This window comes from Saccopteryx bilineata, chromosome 1 (genome assembly GCF_036850765.1).
Source record: "Saccopteryx bilineata isolate mSacBil1 chromosome 1, mSacBil1_pri_phased_curated, whole genome shotgun sequence".
Classification (NCBI taxonomy): Eukaryota; Metazoa; Chordata; class Mammalia; order Chiroptera; family Emballonuridae; genus Saccopteryx; species Saccopteryx bilineata.
The window spans coordinates 27,022,189-27,030,506 of NC_089490.1; the positions used below are offsets into that span (position 1 = coordinate 27,022,189).

Here is an 8,318-nt window from a genome sequence, read left to right on the forward strand (position 1 = left end):
AGATTTCAGACTACATAGCCTGGCAGTTTTCTACAAGAACCAACTTTTTTGCAGGTTGGTAAAGCTGTTAAATGTGGGACCATATATAGCGCTATATAATTTTTGCAAAGTTGTACATTTTCCTTAAATAACCATGTATTCTTTTCAATCAGGGTTTGCATTAAAACAAGTTTTCACAATCTAATCACAACTTGCGTCACTAAATTTAGCAATATTAAAATTCTAGACAACTTGTAGGCACATTAGCTGTGCCAGTAGAGAAGTGATTAAAAAACTGAGAACCTCATTGAGCCAGCAGAGATAAAGCAAACTAATAATTAGAATGTCTGCGTAAATATGCCTTTGCAACTTTGAAATGTACATTGTTTGGCTTTAAGCAACTGAAAACATAAATCCTAAACTTCCTCTCGTATCTAGATTCTACACACATATAATTGCTATCTTTGTTCAAGGTCTAATATATGCCTGTGTCTGTTACTTCGGCTAATTTTGAAGTAAAATAAAATAAACTGTTAGACTCAAGGTTTCAGTTCGGTCGTGATATTCTACAGCTTCTAGCCAATAGGAGTTAACTCTTCATAACATTGTCCAATTTGGAACCTTAACCAATGTTTCCGATGTGCTGCAGGCTGTGTATGTGAATGTTGTATATATACATACAGAGACACAGACACTCACACGTACACACTAAAATAGAAGGAAACTGTTTGCTATTAGAATGACATGTTTCCATCTGTAGTTTAAAACCAGAGAATTTTTTTTCAAATTGTAATGATACCTCATATATATGAATTTTGCAATACTAAGAAAAAAAAAACAATTATTTTACTATAAATTGAGATTTGAGTAAGAAACATGAACTCAAACCAGAATTGCAAAGTATTTTCTTACTTTACTCACGGTAAGATTTCTACAAATGGTAATAGATCTTCTACAACATGAAGATGAACATTAAAACAATAGTGGGTCTGACTACATTTAGTTGCTTATAACTAGAATGTAAGCAATGTACAAAGTTCCATGCCTATCAATCAATTTAGGTTTGATGTCAAAACCCACTGCACATATAAAGTATGACTGGGAATGCCTTACATATGCATTAACATTTGCTTTCTCTTTTCTTTTTCATCTGCCCTGTTATTTGTCTTTTGCTTTATATCATATTGTTGGAATAAGATAAGCCTATTATACTCATAACTATTCTAAAATAATATTCTACCTGTACATTCTTGGAGTGTTTAAACAGAAGCTCAAAGGAATAATGACAGTTTCATAAACTGCATTCTAAGTGAGGGAGAAATAAATTCATGTTTGTTTTCATTAGAAACATTTGGATTTTTCCTATAGACATAGTGTATTAACAGTGTAAATTAAAAAAAAAACTCTTCTTGAGGAGTTTTTATAATTTTTGAAAAAAATGTTTCCCCTCAACAGTGGAAGCCTTTATTTAATCAAAATACATTTTTATTATTTAATCTTTTAGTTCCCTCTTAATTTGCTATTAAAGAGAGAAATGATCAATATAAGTGATTGGAAAAGTAATTTTTCAAATAATAAAAGTGAAAAGCTTTGAAACACTTGCTTATTTGGCTGGTCTGTCAGAACCTTTTTTCCCATGTCCTCAGCTTGTACCAGTCACTCATATTTTTTGTTAAAATTTCTTTCACTTTTGGATTCTCCTACTTACACATGATGTTAATACACTGTATTTTTCTCAAGCTCTAGGAAGTTATGTATCTTTTAAAAAGCAACATTCTAATTGCTTCAGTAATTGCTTCATGTTTCAGTAACATGAACTATAGACAAACTAACAAATAATAACTTCCCTTACAATGCAAATGACTTGCTTTCTGAACTATTTATTAAGAGAGAATTTTTGTTTAAGGGAAAATCTAAAGAATGATATTTATTAAATTGAAGTAAGTTCTGAAAATGCCAGTTTCACAGGAGACCTATTGTGTAAGGTAAAGAGATACATTTCTAAATAAAAGATGAAGTGGGTTATCATCAAAACAAAAAGACACCTCACCATAAGACTTGTAGGTTGTGCCTAGATAATGTAGTGAAACTTAGTAGAGCTTATTGCTACCATCATGTTCATATCAAACTCGTTCGCAGTTTGAGTGGTTAGAACTTGAACAGAAAACAGCAAAGAGAAGAATAAGAAGTTCTTAAAAATTGTTTTTCTTTAGTGTATCTATATTTCTAATTGAATCTTTGGTTATAGAAGTGCTTTGTCACATTTAAAACAAAACATTTTCATAGCATATAACTTTTGTAGGTCTGCCACTCAGGTAAATATACACAAATAATGATTTGGGACACATTTTTAAAATAACCAGTTTTCTTGTCAGTGCATTTTACACTAAATGAAAAATAGAGGAAAGAAAAACTTAGGTAAAAACCACTTGAGATGTGAATGTTAGTCATTTTTTGTTTTTTTTTCCCCCGATGTTTTATAGAAATATAGCCTCATTGATCTTTTTAAAATAGATTTATATAATCCTATATAAAACTAGATTTTTTTCATTTTTCAGTATTTATAGGTAATTTCTAAAAGTAAAATAACAATTGACTTTGAGCCTTTCTTAAATTATGTTCATGTTATGTAGGGAATATAATTAAAAACCATTCATTATGAAATAATATTATTTATGTTGAATTGCTCTTCAGAACCTCATATACTTTAGACACATACATACAATTCAGAGAGAGAGAGAGAGAGGAGAGAACCCTGAATGAACAGACATACTGAGAGAGAAATAAATAAGCAACAATTCTTTGTCATACCATGTATATTCACAATTGTTCACAATCCCATTAAAATAAATAGTTTGAATTATATAAGAAAATCCACATATTAAAACATATATAGAAAAACCAGAGCCTTCCTAAAGACCAGAGAGGTATGTAGATCCCAGTAGTAAAACAAAATTTCCTCTCTTGCTGCTAAATTTCTTTTCATGCACGTCACTGTCTGTGCTGTGAAACAGCTTACTGTGAGCTCTTTAAAAGGTCAGGGCTGCATCTAGATTGTCTTCTGATTCCTGCATCAACAATACCGGCTCAGAGTTGAAGTTCAATCAGTAGTGATTGAATTTAAGGCAGATTTTGCCTGGATTTGCAACCATTAGTTCCCATACTTATCATAGGTTAACTGCTTAATCGCTTCCATATGCCTAAGCTGTGACTGGGTCAGGTAGTTTTATTATATTTTTCAAGCACTACTCAGTCAAATTAAAGTACAATATGTGCTTTGGTTAAGAGAAAACTGAATGAGTGGTGGGTGCATGTCCTTGTCCTCATCATCATTACAACATAATAATATCATAATAACTATCATCATATTCTTATTACCATCTTCCTAAGACTTGACTCTGGACTAATCATCGATTATATCAATTCTATAGGGAACCCTGTATACTGCATTCCATAGCAAAACTATTCTGAGTCTGTAGGTAAAGATGGTCGAATATAGGCAATTTCTTATCATCCAGCCAAATTTACCTATTCATTCATTCAAAACATCCTTGAAAGGTAAATATTTTAATCCTCATTTTGCATATTTCACTTGCAAGATGTGGCAAAATAAAATTTAAACAGATCTTTCTGATTTCAAGCGTCTGCTTGCTCTACTGGGCCTGACTTTCCAATCAATCATTCAATCAATCAATATTGGCATAGAATAGGTTATAATTTTAATGCAAGCAACTGCGGAGAAAAACTTAGAAATAAATAATTAGTAGTGTTGTGTACCTTTGTATATGGACAGCAACATTATTCATTTTAACTGTTAGTCCCCATGTCATCAGTGCACAACAGAATGTTTCTTATAATCTGTAGATGCTGCAGTTACTACATATGGGAAAAAAGGACATTAATCCTGTTCATAAGCTAAATTTAGGGAGATAGAAGGGGAAACATAAGGAAAAACAATACAGTCTTTGTCCCCTTGCATCTCAAAATCTGTTGGAAATATATGCAGAGAGCTCTGTTCAGTACTTGCCATGCAGTGTGATGCTCTGAGGAAAGGAAGTTCAGCGATCGCCCTGAGAATTTAGGAGGGGGCTCCATTTATTTTAGGCCTTATTGTGGAAGTATACATTTATGCTGACTGACATACAAAAGAGAACATTTAACGTAAGCGGGATAGCGTGAGCCTGGATATGTGGGAACGAGAGTATCCAAAGGTCACATCTACCTCGAGCATAAAGAATCCTGCAGAAGCCAGACTGCGGAGGGCTTCAAGAGAGATGCGTACCTTGGAAAAAAATCTGGAAGAATCACTCTAGGACAAAATAAAGGTGACACTTCCTTGCCAGGCTAAGTTTTCACTTTCTTCTGTAGGTAATGGCAAGTCATCTAGAAGCCCCATTGTGATGTGATCGGAGCTATGAATTAGGATGATAACTCTAATAGCAAAATGGAGCAAGGTTGGAAAGTAAAAAGTTTGGCAACAGAGGGACCAGTGTGGGGACTGCTTTAGTGACAGGGATGATGAGTAACTGAGATAAGAATGTGACAGTGGATATAGAGATAAAGGTGTATTACAGCCAGCTCTGGTTCGTAGCATTCGAAAAACATCTCACTTTTTTGCAATTTTTTCTAGTTTTCTAACAATGATAATGGCTTCACTTTTACCAGATTTAAGCTCTAACCTTCCTGGTAATTTCCCAATTTGATTGTTAAGCACAGTCCTCTGTCACCAGGGAAGAGTTGGAGCACAGAGGAAAATGTTACACTATTTCGGGGGAAAAAATTGTGATATTAATAAAATTTTTCTATTTTTATTTTTTTAGCAGAAGGTCATACATGTGCTACTGCAGAGTTCCCAGCTATCCCCTCACTACTCAAGTTGTGGGTGCTGTTGCCAGACTGCAGAGATGTACAAGAACTGACTTGAGAAGCCAGATTATTCATGCCCCCGCGCACACTGTTATCTCTGGGAACTCTTAATCAATGCAGGGTGAGAGCCAGTTGGAGCAAGTGAGGTTAGGGCACACGGGCTGTTCAGTGGAAAGTGAGGAATTAAAATGTGATTATTATTCAAACTGGGATACAAAATTAAAAGCACATTCCTGGAAAGAAGAGGAAGATGCTAATAGAAATATTTACCCTCTGAATCATTTGCTATATTGTGTCTTGTCCTTGAAATGCCAAAGATGTTATAATAAGATTTGATGGGAGGGAATGGTTTTGGGGATTTAAACTCCATCTTTATTTTGCTTTTGCAGATATGCGGACAAAAAAAAAATTTAAATTCTGGGAATGTCTACTAAGTTTATCTAGACCTATAGATTAAATTCCCTTATAGAAAACCGCGCAAAAATAAATCTATGTATGAGCCAAAAAATAAATGGTAAATGAGAGTTAATGGTACACTGATTATAAAGAGAATAGATGATGATCCAAAATTCTTAGTTACAAAACCTACCATGTAGATTGCAATTTTGGACATAATGCAATTATGGGACATGATAATGCATTTACCTAATTTAAAAAAATTCTTAATATTTAAAAGCTTGATATCTTTTTAAAATAATTTATCTGATGACAAACCTGAAGATGTCTGAGTTATAAATAAATGTTTACTCTGACTTTTGATAATTTGCTTATGTAAAAAAAGTGATTTAAATGTATATACATCCTAGTTATCCTAGCCATTTTACTTTACTTCTTTCAATTGTGCTTACAAATTGCACAGACTGGGTCTTTTTCCCCTCTGTTTCATATGTGTGAGCCTACCTTGTGTTTTATTCCATTTTTTATTATTATTATACAGTTTGACTATTTCCTCTCACACACATACAATCTAGTTAGTTTCTGGAAGTTTTTTTTTTTTTTTTCACTACTGAGATTTCAACTGTCACTGACGTGTGGCCTCAATGTTCAATAACTTACTATCAGCAATTACTAGAAAAAATAACATATCATGGAAATTCAAGTAAACCCTGGAGAATTTTGTTTAAAGTACCGTGACATTCCTTCCCCAGACACCTGGATCTTCATACATTGCTTTAGCTCCTTTTCACTTTCAGAATTCTGGGTCAGAGCAGATAAAACCCACTGTGCTTCTGGGCAGAACCTCTAATGCACCTTTATTCAGAGCAGGATGGCAGCCATTGTTTGAACTCGACACCCATTGGCTGTCTTCCTGCTCTTCTCACAAGACACTAAAGAACTTTCCCAGAGATTGGAGGAGAAGTTAGAACTCCACATACATACTTCAGTTTCAGGAAAGCAGAAAGCAGGGAAGTACTAATAGCATCTTTCTCTTCTCTTATGTCCTATCTTTATCATTTTTCCCTACCTTATTGTCATCTGCCTTCAAACTTGAGTCTTAAAGAGGAAAATTAAGAAATATTTACATTGACGGAAAGCTGTTACATTTTTTTATCTTTCATTTTTTACTAGTAAAAGGCATAATGTAATTTTATAACTTTAAATTGAAGTGAAATTATGATAAGCTTAATTAAAAAGTGAATAAACCACATGTAAAAAGCTTACCCTACAAAGGAAACATGGAATGCTTATTCATTTTCTACAGTACTCTAATTTGAAAGTTTGAGCTTTTGCCCCAAATATGTTATGTATTGGAGTGATTAATTCACTTGACATTTTTAGTGCTGTACGAAATTACTTACAGGTGACTATACAATGTTAACTGCTATATTAACATTAGAGATTTTGAACTTTTATTTATGATACCTGACAGAGTCATTTCTGTTCAGGATGGCTAAAATACTTTTTTTAAATCACTTTATTTTCTATATGAGTATATGACAATATTGCAGTATTGATAATGAATAAAATCTTTATTCATTAAAAAATAGCTAATTCTCAGAATGTTCAATTTTAATACAAACCATTTCATTAATTAAATATGTATAAAAATAAAACTTCAATAAATTTTTAAAATGTATTCATTGATTCCAGAGAGACAGAAACATCTACCTGTTCCTGTATGTGCCCTGACAGGGGATTGAACCTGCAACCTTTGCATCTCCAGACATACAGTCTAACCAACTGAGCCGGCTGGCCAGGGCATGAGTTATTTATTTATTTATTGATTGATTGATTGATTATATTTTTCTGAAGCTGGAAACGGGGAGATAGTCAGACAGACTCCCGCATGCACCCGACCAGGATCCACCCAGCACGCCCACCAGGGGCGATGCTCTGCCCACCAGGGGGCGATGCTCTGCCCATCTGGGGTGTCGCTCTGTTGCTACCAGAGCCACTCTAGTGCCTGGGTCAGAGGCCAAGGAGCCATCCTCAGCGCCGGGGCCATCTTTGCTCCAATGGAGCCTTGGCTGCGGGAGGGGAAGAAAGAGACAGAGAGGAAGGAGAGGGGGAGGGGGAGAGAAGCAGACAGGCACCTCTCCTGTGTGCCCTGGCCAGGAATCGAACCTGGGACTTCCGCACGCTAGGCCGACGCTCTACCACTGAGCCAACCGGCCAGGGCCCACAAGTTCTTTATGATCAAAACTTTATAGTACGAGTCTAAAAACCAAATACCTTATAGGCTCAATGTAAATGAAATAAGAAATGAGATGATTTATTTCATATGAAAGGCAAAGTTATTTTACTGTCAATAATTTGCTGCCAGCTACATGAATATACCACAGCTATCACACCACAGTATGCACTAAACTCTATGCAGTTGTAAAAGTCTAGCACCACTTTTTAAATTGCAGTGACTTAAAAGAAGTTTTATTTGGCATCAATTCACCAACTTGTCATAAATATATTGTTGCCTTGTTCAGCTTGTCCCATCCTGTCCTTTTATCAATCATAAAAGTCACTGAAACGTACTCTTTTCCTCTTTGTGATCATAAATACAAAAGCAAATGTAGATCTCACGTTTCATGGCAAGAGCAGATGATGAAGGGGCCATTTGATGAAGTGCTCCAAATATGCTTTGATAGCCCTGGCTGGATGCTTTCTTGGATAGAGCTTCATCTGGAAGTGCAGAGATTTCGGGTTTGATCCTTGTCAGAGCACATATAGAAATAGATTGATGTTCTGGTCTCTCTCTCTCTCTCTCTCTTTTTTTTTCTTTCTCTCTAAAATCAGTAAATTTAAAAAATATTTTTAAAAATATGCTTATACAAATATTTTTGAGATTATTCAAAAAACATAAAAATTTATAGGAATGTTTTATAACTTTAAAGACAAATATATTTTTTAAATATTGGACCACTAAGATATGATTACTGTTACTTGAGAACACTAAAGTAGGCTGGGTGGGTTGGTACCAGGAGGCTAATCGTATAATGCAATATTTTTTAATATTCATATTTTTCTTTAAAACACAA

At 34.4% G+C, this 8,318-nt stretch overlaps 1 non-coding gene across 1 annotated transcript; it reads right to left on the minus strand.

Annotated features, from left to right (window-relative positions):
- Positions 1-7,389: 7,389 nt before the first annotated feature.
- TRNAA-AGC (transfer RNA alanine (anticodon AGC)) lies at positions 7,390-7,465 on the minus strand. Its single transcript has one exon. It is a non-coding gene; the product is annotated as a tRNA-Ala (tRNA).
- Positions 7,466-8,318: the final 853 nt, after the last annotated feature.